General features: G+C 37.8%; 1 protein-coding gene across 5 annotated transcripts in view; it reads left to right on the top strand.

Annotated features, from left to right (window-relative positions):
* LOC134210934 (NAD(+) hydrolase sarm1) overlaps positions 1-14974 on the top strand; it is a 178731-nt gene that overhangs the window by 86827 nt on the left and 76930 nt on the right. The window contains exon 1 of one of the 5 annotated variants that reach the window (XM_062687380.1): positions 6693-7171. The exons of 3 other annotated variants lie outside the window; for them this stretch is intronic. The gene's annotated coding sequence lies outside the window, so the exon portion shown is untranslated. Of the gene's footprint in view, positions 1-6692; positions 7228-14974 lie in introns of those variants that run through there. One more of the 5 variants, XM_062687379.1, reaches the window with a different exon arrangement.

The raw sequence follows: 14974 nt of genomic DNA, 5'->3' as shown, positions 1-14974 counted from the left end.
GTGGATGGCTTCCGTTACTTTGTATACTTCGTATACTTTGTAAGGCCTTCATGTGATGAGATTTCAAAATAAGAAGTAAAATTGCAATAATGTTGCAAAATACTACAGCGGAAAAAAAAACAAAATAAAACTCGATTCGAATAATAAATCTTGTGATGGACCACAGACCACAGCACCGCTCAACACTTCGAAGGGACTGCATGCTGACTCACCATATAAACCATACGATTATGAAGTTTTGTACTCGGGTTTCCTGTTACTTGATTGCACCATCACAGGAAAAAAAAAATGTGAGTTGTCAAAACGTTGAACGATGCTGAACTAAACATGAAGACACATTCAACTTATCTGAAACTTAATTTAAACAAACAATTAAATTTTGAAAGACGCATTGAAGTTACATGGTAATAAATATGCAACTTAATTATTTTGTTTCGTGTTTGCAACATGAAGTGCAGTATTCTTTGTTTGTTTGTTTCCAAATGGCAAATGCGTACTGCATTGCAATTTTAATGAAACATTGATCATAATTCGAACGTTTTTGACATCTTGATGCAACTTTTCGATGCTTTGATGTTTTCCAATGCCTCTAATGAAACTGAAGAGAAACAAGGTGCTTTTAGGAAGATGTTGCATGTGCTACTTGGGTAATGTAGCGCTGGAGGAGGGTTTTCTCTAAAATTGTGTCATAGTCTCCTCCTTCCAGAAGATGATTATGAACACAATTGAAATATAATCGAGCATCTTTCTTGACCTGTCCAATGTTAAATTCTGGTAACAAGTGGACGGTGCTCAACTTTGAAAAAACCGTTGCAGCTTGCCCCGGTGTACCTTAACCTTGTTCATACAGATACGCATGAAATGTATACTTGTACCCGAAAATGCGTTCGAGTTTCATTTTGTACCACCAATGTTTGTACATTTGTACAGTGCATAAGTAATACTATACTTATTAACCTTCCTAGTGCATTGGGGTGCATTTTGACCCAAGCACACCCAAAACACCGCTGTAACTTTGTAACGCAACGAGATAAAAATCTGAAAAATTCTGAAAATTCTGAACTTTCGGAAACTAAGATTCCCTGAGAAAATCAGCTTCCAGCGACATCTAGGAGAGGCGCCACAAAAAAAGTGACACATTGTGCATTGGGGTCCATTTGGACCCAAGATTTCATCACGATCACAAAAACTCAAATTTCAACCGATTTTCGATCTTTAGGCACCGGCACCAAACGAAAGCTGTAGGTTCCAATAATAAGCTCATAAGGTGATTCATCCAAATTGACCACTCTAGTCCCCGGGGAACCTGACCTAAAGAGGTACTGTTTGAGCTTCTCAATTTGGCACCAAATTTTCGAGTTTCGTATTATGAAACATAAAATTGCTTGCAAATATGTGCTCCGATGATCCCAACAGGGCCGGATTTAGCCGGAATAGGGCCCCAAAATGTACAAAAAAGGTTGGTTTTGGTACATAAGATTTGTGGGGGCCCGGGAATATTACCTAATAATTGTAGTGGTATGTGACTCGTTTGTTGCAGTTGTTTACAGTTTTCCTATGGAGATTCAAAATATGCTGCAAATATTTATCATTTACGTTGTTTATTTCACTTGTCATTTTCATTGGAAAGTATTCAGAATGCAGAAAGACGATGTTGAAATAATGGTTTATATTTTCATGGGCCTCTTATTGAAATAAAGTCAGAAAGTTTTTACTGTGTGCAGGAACAACTCACTATGGGGATTAAGGCGGACATTAATCGGAAAATCGACTTTCACCAATCAATATTTCATTTTTTTTTTTTCGAAAGTAGATATACAAGATAAGAAAACTCCAAAATTGCAGGTCCCTACGAGTTATAAGATGGGGAGAGACCTTAGAAACATTTCTTGTTCATCCACTATCCTGACGGAGTCACGGATTGGTTCCGGTTTCATATGTTTCATATATCAGTTGCTCCAAGCTTTTATTACACTGTGCGCTATCGCAGGTTTCAATTAAGTATAATTCTTCGTTTCATTGCTTACCCCTCGCTCTCCTTATTTAAAGCCTCATTCTCTATACTTCCATCTCCTCGTTCTTATACATTTCGTTTAGTTGCTTCTTAATGTTTCTCTGTTTTACGAGAACATCTCCTGAAACATTACTTTCTGGATTGTACCGAAGGGACGATGGAAGCTTAGCAGCAATGCTTCTGCATGTGCTTCTACCTGTCGTATTGAGGCGGGTTTGCTTCTGCTACGACAATAGAGGCTTGTTTGCAGCCGTTTGATCATTTATTCATCCACTTAGAATTCATTTGTTGATCAAAATCATTATCATATCAGGGAAGGGAATTTAATTTCTTTTGCTCTTTTTCGTTTCAGAGAGCGAGCGAAGGCGCTTAGTCCGATGCTATTAGCCAGGGCAAGGCTAATACTTTGGCCCCATCCGAGGAATCTCCTCGGCAAGGATAATGGAGTGACATAAATTTCTTAGCAAAGTCACTCCCAACGTATTTCCACAAATTTTCTATCATTTGCTTATAATGATACTCCTAAACCACATACCCTACCCACCATCCAATTCCTTGACATCTATGAGGGCGTCGGTGAGTCGCTGACCTCTCGTTAAGTAGATGTCATATCATCATTTCCTTCCCTTTCCTAGTAACGGAGAATATGGGCGTGGCCGGCAATGATAGCTTTCATGTTTTATCATTTTGGACCCCCAATTGGATTTCCATTGAATCCCAAATGGAAATCCATAAGCAATTGGGGTAAGAAAGGTAAAGAATATACATGACAACTATCAGTATGCAATCTACGAAATACTCCGTTGCAACGCAACGCAACGCAATAAGATTTGTGGGGGCCCGGGGGCCCAGTCTTCTGTGACCCCCAAATGTCCCAGAAACGGTCCTCCGGAAGATCCGGATTATCCGTAAAATGGCCAATTCTAAAAGTTAATTCCAGAGCTCCACGATTTTTTCGTAACCATTCATTCTGGCAAATTGTGGTTGCAATCTATAGTAAATGTCTTCTGTGACCTCCAAATGCCACAGAAATGGTTCTCCGGAACTTCCGTAAAATTGGCCAGTACCAAAAGTTTTTTCTATGTCTTTATTAGGGAGACTTTCAGCCCGAAGCTGGCTCGTCTCCGTGTTCCAAAAGTTCATCCCAGAGCTTCGCAAATTGTGGGTGCAATCAATAGTAAAAACCTTCTGTGACCTACAAATGTCCAACAAACGGTTCTCCGGAAGATCCGGAACATACGTAAAATAACCAATTCCAAAAGTTCATCCCAGAGCTTTGCGATTTTCTGATAACCATTCAGTCTGGCAAATTGTGGGTGCAATCAATAGTAGAAGTCTTCTGTGACCCCCAAATGTCCCGGAAAGGTACTCCGGAAGATCCGGAACACCCGAAAAAATGGACAATTCCAAAAGTTCGTCCCACAGCTTTGTAATTTTTTCATAATAATATATCCTGGCGAATTATGGATGCAATCAATAATGAAAATCTTCTGTGACATGCAAATGCCACAGAAACGGTCTTCCGGAAGATATGGAACATCCGTGAAAGTAGCCAATTCCAAAAGTTCACCTCAGAGCATTGCGATTTTTCCGAAACCATCCATTCTGGCGAATTGTGAGTGCAATCAATAATGAAAGTCTTCTGTGGTCTACAAATGTCGCAGAAACAATCCTTCGGAAAATCTGGAGCATCCGTAAAAGTGGACAATTCCAAAACTTCAACACAGCGATTTTTTTCGTAACCTTTTATTCTGGAAAATTAATAGGGAAAGTCTTCTGTGACCTTCAAGTGCAGAGACGGTCCTCCGGGAGATCCGGTTCATTCGTAAAAGTGGTCAATTCCAAAAGTTTATTCAAGCAATGTTTATTCAAAATTCAAGGAGGAACGCTGCCACGCCGGATGACCGTAGGTTACTGAAGACTTCATTGATATTTATTGCACCCACAATTTGCCAGAATGAATGGTTACCAAAAAATCACAAAACTCTGAGATAAACTTTTGGAATTGGCCACTTTTACAAAAGTTCCAGGTCTTCCGGGGGACCGTTTCTGGGACATTTGGGGGTCACAGTCGATATCTACTATTGATTGCACCCACAATTTGCCAGAATGAATGGTTACCAAAAAATAGCGAAGCTCTGGGATGAACTTTTGGAATTGGCCACTTTTACGAATGTTCCGGATCTTCTGGGGGACCGTTTCTGGAACATGAAGGGACTTGGTGGTCGCAGAAAACATTTACTAATGATTGCACACACAATTTGCTGGAATGAATGATTACGAAAAAACCACGAAGCTCTGAGATAAACTTTTGGAATTGGTCACTTTTACGAATGTTCCGGATCTTCCGGGGGACCGTTTCTGGGACATTTGGAGGGCACAGAAGACTTTTACTATTGATTGCATCCACAATTTGCCAGAATGAATGGTTATCAAAAAACCGCGAAGCTCTGGGATTAACCTTTGTGAATTGACCATTTTACGGAAGTTCCGTATCTTCCAGAGGGCTCTCTGAGGACCGCTAGAAGGATAAATTTCCCAGAAATGTCATATACAAGATAGCAAATACAGTTGGGAGCACATAATTGCAAGCAATTTTATGTTTCATAATACGAAACTCGAAAATTTGGTGCCAAATTGAGAAGCTCAAACAGTACCTATTTGGTACATGTTTCCCGGGGACTAGAGTAATCAATTTGAATGAATCACCCCATGAGCTTGTTATTGGAATCTACAGCTTTCGTTTGGTGCCTAAAGATCGAAAATTGAGTTTTGAAATTTGAGTTTTTGTGATCGTGATGAAATCTTGGGTCCGAATGGACCCCAATGCACAATGTGTAACTATTTTCTAATGCATTGGGAAGGTTAAGTATACTTTGGCTGAGTTGTTTGCTGTTGAATATCGTTGGCTTCTTTTCGAACAAAGAAAATATAGACAGTGAATAAAATTATGAAAACAGTGAATATTAGTTATTAAGAATCAGCCATCGAAATACATACCTGTAAGGAGCCATTTTACGCATTCCTTGCGTGACCAAAAAAAGTCTCCGTGGAAGTCGTTTCCCGGTGGTCATTGTCTCTGCAATCAGCATATCCCCACATAGCCACAAAATTGATATGTTTATCTTTAAGGGTTAGGGACAAACGATCGAAGGACAAAAGGTCGAAGGGACAAATGGTCGAAAGGACAAAATTTCAAAAAGGACAAAAGGTCGAAAAGGACTTCCTTCTTTTTTTTCTTCTTTCTTCTTCATCTTTTTTTCTTCCTTCTTCTTTGTTTCTTCTTTTCTTCTTCTTCCTTCATTATTCATACTTCTACCTGCTTCCTCATTCCTTCTTCCTTACTTCATCATTCTTTTTTCTTCCTTCCCTATTCCTTTTTCCTTCACCCGTCTTCATTATTCTTTCTTCATTCTTCCTTCTTTCTTTTTCATTGTTCCTTCTGCCTTACTTCTTCCTTTTTTCTTCTTTCTTCTTCCTTCTTCAACCTTTTTTCTTTCTTTCGACCTTTTGTCCATATCAACCTTTTATCTTTTCAACTTTCTGTCCTTTTCGACCTTCTATCCTTTCGACCTTTTGAAATTATGAAATTATGAACTATGAAATTCGCCTATAATTTGACTTTTCTATTAGCATTCACATTTCCGGTTCAATTTCACCATAACATTTTATTCCTTTTTGTGTGTGGTCGTTCCTGTTGCACCGTATTTGTTTTATGTCAAATGCTCTATTAGCTTAGGTAGCTTAGCTTTGACTGACTTCACATTTCTATGGATGCTGGATTTTTTGGCTTTTTCAGTCTTGTATATTCAAAACGATGAGTTTTGATTTTCCCGACGTTTCAGCTTTTTTGAAGGGTGAAAACCTCCTCCTTTTAAATATCTATGGTTGCTACTCCGATTTTTTATGTCAAATGCTTCAATTCCCAAAAAACAAGTCAAGAATTTACAGAATTTTAAAAGTTATTCTACTATGATGTTCCGTTTTGGATCATATTATCTTACTAGAGTTGACAAAATCAAATTCTTTTAAAGAAACATTGGGTGTTCTTCAGGGTTGCATGTCGATCCTCTCTTATTTATTTTATTTAGCAATAACTCTTTCCTCATACAAAAAAAAACAAACCTCAGAGCTTAATTTTGATGATGACATGAAGTCCAGATAAAGAAACTGTGTCGTTCTTGATCTACATACTTCCAAACGAAAGGCCTTGTGATTTCACATCTCTGAATCTGCAATACTATATCATACAATTTATCAAAGTTTTATTAAAATTTCTATACGGCGATCAGAAATCGTGAAAGTAGTATTTGTATCGATAACAATCATTGTGCATTGTTATACAAATTTGTAACATACTATATACTCAAATCGACATTTTCTATATTCTGAGCCGTTGTCAAAAAAAAACATTCATCTTACATCCCTTCCCTAACAAACTATTCTGCTGGAATTGTGTAAGTGACTCACTAAACCTCCCAAGAGTTTTCTACTTAGCATATATTTCTCCTGTTTCTCTGCATGGTATGTCAAGTGTAGTATACATATAGCTGAACGGCTTTTTTAACCAATTCATACGTACATCACGTTCCCGACACTGTGTGAATGATGTTGAAGTGATAACCGGCTAAAGGGACTTAACCCAGTCGGGCGCAGGCTGGACAGTCACTCAACGAACGCCGAGCGCAGTGGAAGCATCCCGCGAATCCGAGTATAGAGTAGAAAGCGACACAGAGCATACGATTATGTATGTTAATTAGACGACGGGATATTTCAGATTTCTAACGAGTATAACGAAGAAATTAAACCTTTACGGGTAGCGAAGTTGCGCGACGCAAGAATTTATTTCGATTTTACCGCGACTATTCGACGCGTTGTGCACATGATTCAGTGAAGTTGTTTCAAACAATTTGGTTCCGAATGAATGGTGGAAGAACGTGTACGTAAAGAGCACAAGATTGAGTTGGGAGATTAAAATAAATTAGCAAAGAGAAAAGTGCATCCAAGCGTGCGCAAGACCGGAGGCTGTGTATAAAATATCTGTTGCTTGGTGGGAAATAATTCATATGAAAGTGAACAATTCTGCGGAAATTAAGCCGACTGCGGAAATTGTGTATGCGAAACTAAAGTGAAGAATATTACGTTACGAAACCTAAGGTACATAACTTCGAGTGCTCAGCAATCATCAAATCAAGGCAGATTGGAGTGAATTGGTACAGTTCTAGCGTCATTGTCTCATCCGATAATAATCATCATAATATTATCCTAATCCGGATTTTGGGAAAGTGCCTTTTTCCTACTCGTTTCGACTTCACTTCAAGCACCTTAGAGATTATCTTTTGTCGATGCAAATAGCATTCCGTAGAAAAATGGATTTTTTTTTAAGAGAACGACGGGTGTCTTCCTGTGGAACATGGTGAATAATGTGTGCAATGCTACCATCCATAAACGATGCTGTGATGCTACACAATAACAATACATACAGGTGCACTATCGTAAAAAGTAAAAAGCAATGCACACGACAACAAGAACTAGGAGAAAGGAATTTCTTTATCAGCTTTCTGTATACGATTAGAGTGCCACTTGAATTCGTTTGGCATTCATAAAAAATCGAAGCACTGGAGAACCGGTTCATAATGTCGGTTGGCTTGTACACTTCCACACATTCGAATTCCGTTTTTAATGGCGATATTTTCTACCCGGGATTGGCCGGGTTAAATTCCAACTTTCGGTTGTCAATAATTATATGACAGGTTTTCAGAGAAAAGAAAATTATGGTTGTTCATGCTTTATGTAAAGAAGTTATTCAGCAGCAAATCTCAGCAGATTGCTAATTGATCCGGATTTTTGATACGCGCGAATTGGGGGAACTGTTTGTGTGACGATTCAAAGAAAGGCTTTTACAAGTCTAGCAATGATTTCATTGCTTTTTTGTAACGTAGCAAATGTGTTTCGATCTTAGTCGAGGTTAAATACGATACGTCGCTAAGCTGCTTCCATGTTCGCCATACTCAAAACTAAGAAAAGGAAAGTGATTTGTTTGTTTCCTTCTGGGCCGGATCGATGGCTTATATTATAAACACAATAAATACACTCAGTTCGACATTTTTCCTAATCTAATAATAAAAAATCTAATTAAATTTAGAATGGTAAGCTTTGATCAATCTATAAAGTCAACTACTATGTGATGAATGTGAATATTAACTTGAGAAACATTTTTTTACGAAAGCGGATCTTGACTAATATTTGTATCGTTTGTTGAAAATCGAACAAACCGAATGACGCTCTTTCAAATCCAAACAAAACCGCGGATTCCAATAAATAACGATGTTTGTGATTTTTTCCGAGAATCATCAACTCAAGTTCACTGTTTATTCGAGAGTTTTGCTTTTTTATATCGCCAGATTGCGTATTGGCCGTGCGTATTTGCCAAATTAATATACAATCTTAGTATTCCCCGGCGTTGCCGATAAACATTGCTGGATGGAGTGAGATGGATCCGATGTCTAGCTGGTAGGTAGGTAGGTATGTATTGACCGTCGTAAGCAGCGTGCTCGATACGAAGACAAACTCATCATAACTCTGCTCTGCTCCATTCATTTCTAAATGGAATGCTTGTCAGATCACAATCTTTTGGATGGTTTTTTAAACAGAAACTGTGGCATGGATCATATGAATTGGAAGAATGAGCTAGAAGCTAGGTATCTGGCTGTAAATCAATACATCACAAACCCGGCACGCATTGACGCACGTACAAATTTTAATGGCAGAGCTAAATATATATAAAAAATAATATTGTAAACATGCGAACAAGACAAAGTTTGCCTTCTTCGTTGTGGTATACGATGGTCTGGGTAAAATCAAAAGCGCTATATGTACACATCCCTTGGAAAAACAAGGCGCGAAAAGTTATTGCACAGGAATTGGTGTGGCGCCATAAACCAATCCGAGTTCACCTTAATTTACTTTGCAGAAATATTGACGTATTGCACACGCAGAAACCAAGCCCAAGAATTTCTTCTTATCTGGTGATCCATATACCACGTTACAGGTAAATTACAAAGCATTTACCTCAAACATATTTAATGTTATTTTCCGGAACTGTGTTTTTTATTTCTTGATACTTTGATACTTTCGCATACTAGTTGTATGACTATTTTTATGGATTTTCAAACATTTCCCCTATTATTAAATAATATGTAATTCTTTGTATTGAAAAAAGGCTAGGAATCGGTACTAAAAGATTTTTCATATGTAAATATTAATATTTCCGACATGTTTGAATATCGCACACGGGGGGGCAGATTTCAGATAATGGTGGGGCAAAACCTTTTTTAAAATCTTTTAGAAATTCCTCCAGTAATTCATACCAAAACTCCTACAGGAATTTTTTTTACATTCTAATGAATTTCATCGAAAAGTCCTCTGGAAATTACATCGGAAATGAATTCAGGAATTCCATGAAAAACTTAATGCTCTAAGAACTTTTTTGGAATTTCTCTCAGGAATTCTTTCTGAGCTTCCCCAGGAATATCTTCAGAAATTCTTCCATGAAAACTTTAGAAAAGCCGCCAAGGCATTATTTCGAAAATTTCTTAGGATTTTTCTCCGGAAATTCTTTCAGACATTTATTTAGTGATTCCTTTGGCTTTTTTACGATTGCTTTGGAAATTCCCTTAGGAATTTCTTCAAAAAAATATTTATTTCATTAGGATTTTTTTGGAAAGTCTTTCAGAAATTCCATCAGAAATTTCTTCCGAACCTATTTCAAAAATTCCTAAAGGAAATTGCTCCAGGTGTTTCTTTGGACATTCCTCGGATTGTTTAGCAACTCTTCCAGAAATTTCTTTACGAATTCCTTCGGGATCTGTTCAGAAATTATTTTGGAAAATTTCTTTAATTTTTTTAAGAATACCTTCAAAAATTGGAATTTCAAACCTTGGAATTCATTTGAAAATTCCTCTCAGAATTTATTTGGGAATCCATTAAGAAAATCTTTTAGAAATTTCGTTAGAAAGCAAATCCTTGACATTTTTTTAAAGAAAATCCCTTCAGGTTTTCCTTCAAAAATTCTTTCATTCTGCATCCGTGCAGAAATTCCTTTAAAATTTCGTATTGGAATTCTTTAGGGTACTCCCCCAGAATAAAAAGAAAATCCAAACTCCTTTAGACAATTATTTAGTTATTTCTTCTAAAAATCCCTTAAAAATTCTTTAGTAAAACCATACACTACTAAAGAACGAAGAAATTCCTAGGGGAATTTACGAAGAAATGCTTAAATTACTCGAAAAAATTCCTCAATTTTTTCAGTATTCCTTCTAATATCCTGCAGCAGTTCTTTTGAAAGTTCCATTAAAAATTTACCAAAAATAAAGGATTTTTTTTAAACAATTTTATCATATATTTGAATTTTAGAAAAATATTCAATTTATATTTGTATTTGTAACTTGTAAAAACTAGTAATTTTATTTTATTTGTTTCATCACAAGTGTCATGGACATTCTCTCAAATAATCTCGGAAATACGTTATCGAGGAATTCCTTTAAAAATTCTTTCAAAGATGGCTTCGAAACATCCTCTGAAAATTCCTTCATTGGCGTCCTGACACCCGTTTTTGATAATTATGTATTAGCCTCCGGCCTTTTTCCTTCCACCTCTGCAGAACCCAACAAACAGTTTTAGCTGGATAAGCTACTTTTTTGTCGTGGAAGACTACTTTAGGTTTGAAAAAAAACGTTCGTATTAGCAAACAATGTTTATTGGCAAGCGTGTGTAGATGCCGACATCACTCCTTTCAGGAACAGAGTCCCCACGGCTATCTGTCGCAAAGGAGATCCTTCTCCTCGACAAGGTCACCCTACGGATCTTACGAAACGTGGCTGGCACCGGTCTTCCCCCAGTGGCGTGCGTTTACTGATACGGAGCGAAAACCTAGCTGATGCCTCCAGCCAAGGTCGACAATTACATCGTCGCTCGTTTCCGAAGGGGTGACAACACAGAGGATCCCCAACCAACTGCTCCAAGTAGCGTATTTTCTGCATTTTCTTCGTTGCGGCCGCAGTCCACACTCCCGGCAAACAAGCCCATCGCGCTCCTGGGGGTGATACACCCAAACATCCAGGGAATTCTCGCAGACATGACGCCGAACACCTATTACCCCTGGATCCCCGGCCATTGTGGCATCAGTGGAAACACTGTCGCCGACCCTGTTGGACACGAGGGTCAACGCTATTCTCGTTCCGTCCCGCAGGTCGATGTGATAAAGAGGACAAGAAGTGTCGTCGGCCAGGATGGGGCTCGACTCTGGACTAACAGTAAGCCAACATTTCTGAGGAAGGTTAAGGGCACCACTCCAAGGAGCAGGTAACTATATCGAGGCTCCAGACCGGTCATACAAGGGTCTCCCACAACTTCGGTGGGCCCCTTTCCGGTCCTACTGCGATCTCTGTGGTATAGAGACAAGTGTTGAGAACTTCATCTGTTTTCCCTACCTTAGACTCCTCGGACACACTGCGTCGGGGATGGGTCTTATTGCCAAAGGCGAACGGGCATTTTGAGTATCTAAGCCTTTTATCTCAACCTTTTACCCTTTACTCAACCTTTATCTCAACCTTTTACCTAACATGAACTGAATGATCTTGTAGATCTTTTAATGTTGCAGAGCCTCTGAAAAAACATTCTAAACTCGGCATGTAAATAAGGAACAAAATCCGGTGGAATTCAGTGTTCACCCACCCTTGCTGGAACAGCGCAAAAGATTTCGTTTTATTACCCAGGACCACGACAAGGTTCGACGGAGAGGAATCTTTTATAGAGATGAAATAAGTTCATCATCAAGCCAGGGCTTCCTAGGACTTACCCTACCAACCAATACAATCACGTTTTGGGCAAAGCAAATAACTAATATTCCGGCAAGAATGGCGTTTATTAGCTTTATTTTAGTGAATAATTTGCTGAGTTTCAGCAATAAAACGCCAATTTTACGGAAATATCGGAAAAATATGTTTGCTGTGCGAGTTCCTAAAATAATTTCTCAAGGAACTCGTGGAGAATTCTCTGACACATTTACACCTAGTATTATTTTTACGCGGTTCGATTTTAGTCGATTATGACCTATAGCGGCAACAAAATAATGAGTTAAAACTACGAAAAATTCACAAAAATAAAAATAAATAAAGGGTTTGGGGATTATGAAGTTGTGAAAGTTCAGGTTTATCAACAACTCAATGGATTTCAACCACGTGTCCAGATCCAGCTGTATTGGAGGAATTTTCAATGAAATGGAATTGACGAAAAAAAACTTGGGAGAATTTCTGAGAACACCTTTTAGGAGATTTTTAATGAATTATCGATGGAATACTTGGAAGGAATTTCCTTCCAGAAATTCATAATGGAATTTCGGAAGATGTTTTGAGACAAATTTCCGAAGGTACTCCTGAAGGACATTCCTACGGAATTCCAGAATAAATTTACAAAACTTCAACAAGACATCCTCCAATAAAAACCCCATTGGAATTCTAGGAGAAAATTCGGAGGAAGCCCTAACGCAATTCCGAAATGAATTTGAGAATAAATTATTATAATTGACGAAAAATTCATATTTCGAGAAAATATACAATATAGTGAGTCACGTGCCCCACCGTACCTCAGTTTAAACCCACCGGTGAAATCGCATACTCTGATTTCTTTTAATATTGATTAGCTTAGCTTAGACCGAATGTACATATCAATGGTTGCTGCTACTCCGTGATTGATCAGAACTGGTGCAAATTGCACTTCCATCCAAGTGAATAGTGGTTGCGATTTGATTTCTTTTAATATCGACTAATATCAAAATTTATTTAGATATAATTCATTGCATAATTCCATACTTGACCATGTATTTTACAGTGTCACTGAACGGGACTCGGTCACACGTTTCTGACTTTCTTGATTTGAAACATTTCTATAATCAGATACGCAGTTGCTTACGCTATTAAGTGAATGCCCCTGTTATCTTTCTATATAAATAAAAAATAATTGAGGTTATTCTTTATCACAAAAGGATGATTCGATTTGCAATATTTATTCGCTAATCGATTCGTCTTGAGATCAGCATTGTTTATATAAAGCAAATCATTGATAATTCCACTAGAAAAATGAAAAAACCGAGAAAAAAAATTTGTTGAGCTAAAATTTACATTTGAACCGCAAATTTAACGTATCGATTTATTAAAAACTGAACAAACCTGCCCGATATTGCTATGGGTTTTCTTTTGACCTAGTCAATCGTCTAGTATCTAGATTGCATCGTCGCCTTCTAGATTGATTTTAGTTCAAGCTTCATGGTTTTCTTCAGAACTCAAAACGTAGTATTTTTGCATTTGTTCAACTTTTTCAGCGAAATGTTCTATCTTTTCATACATATTACGCAGCTGATCAAAATACGAATCGACAAGTGAGGAAATCTTGCAATTCCATCCATCTATTCGGGAGTTATATTGCCTCAAATAAAACGTTAACTCACTTTTATAGAAACTAGGTGAACCTGCCCAATGGCGTAGCCAGAAAATTGGTCGGGGGGGTTTTCAGAAATTCTTTTTTTTTTTGGAAAAAAAATTCTTTTAAAAATTTTGTCTCTGGGGGGGGGTATGTCCAAAACCACCCCCGTGGCTACGGCACTGATCCTGCCCGATCTCGCTTGGGTTGTATTTTCAATCTGTCAATTATTTAGTTGATTGCAGCGTCGCACTCTAGATCGATTTCAGTTTGAGCATGATGGCTTTCCTCAGAATTCATGAAACCGGTGCATTTGGACATTTTTTTAAACTTTTCTCATTCAAATTGATCTCTTAGTGTGTACAAACACTGCTGATCCCATGACGAATCGATCAATGAGGAAATCTTGAAAATCTAACCATTCGTAAGTTATAATGCCTCCAAGGAAAAGTAAACTCATTTTGATAGAAGGAGATAGTAGTTTGTGCAACTGAGGCTTGCCGAGTTGGATAAATACTACGAGTGCTGAAAAAATCGAGTTTTGCAACGAGTTGCACACGTTATTTTTTGTAATGACGAAAAATGGACTTTAATGTGATAAATCTGTACCAAAATGGTACAATTGTATTTACTTCACATGATCAATAGGGTGGTTCAAAAAATCAATTTTGCTCCACAGTGCTCATCTGATTCTTCACCATGTTCTGAGTGTCCTCTGAAAATTTGAGCTCATTTGGATTAAAACTGATTTAGCACAAGCCGTTTCAAGTTTGCATGCAAATTAGTATTAGGAAATTTATTTTTTCATTATATTGTTAATGACGTTTCCCTATTAAGCGCAGGTTAAAAAAAACCTACATAGCTAAAAGGAATACTCAACAGCTTTCACCCAACGAAAATCGCATGTTGATTAATCGCCCCAATAATTAGTAATCGACTTTAAGACAGGTTGCGAATCTTTAGTCATGATCGTTAAACTTCTTTGAGGGCATCACTGAAATGTGCAGTGCAACATAGTAGCCTGAATTTGGGTGTGCTATCTTTCGTGCCACGAGCAGCAATGTTGCCTGTTGATAAGTTATGTAATTAGCTCCAGAAAACCACGGTATAGATTAAATTCGATTACTAATTATTGGGGCGATTAATCAACATGCGATTTTCGTTGGGTGAAGGCTGTTGAGTATTCCTTCTAGCTATGTAGGTTTTCTTTTAACCTGCGCTTAATAGGGAAACGTCATTAACAATATAATGAAAAAATAAATTTCCTAATACTAATTTGCATGCAAACTTGAAACGGCTTGTGCTAAATCAGTTTTAATCCAAATGAGCTCGAATTTTCAGAGGACACTCAGAACATGGTGAAAAGTCAGATGAGCACTGTGGCGCAAAATCGATTTTTTTAACCATCCTAATGATCAATCTTGCCAAAATGTCATGCTGCTGCAGAAAACAAACATATTCCATGTTAGCGTGCCACATTGT

The sequence above is a fragment of the Armigeres subalbatus genome, chromosome 2, assembly GCF_024139115.2.
Source record: "Armigeres subalbatus isolate Guangzhou_Male chromosome 2, GZ_Asu_2, whole genome shotgun sequence".
Classification (NCBI taxonomy): domain Eukaryota; kingdom Metazoa; phylum Arthropoda; class Insecta; order Diptera; family Culicidae; genus Armigeres; species Armigeres subalbatus.
Note: the sequence above shows the minus strand (reverse complement) of the source record. Positions and strands in the feature narration are given on the sequence as shown.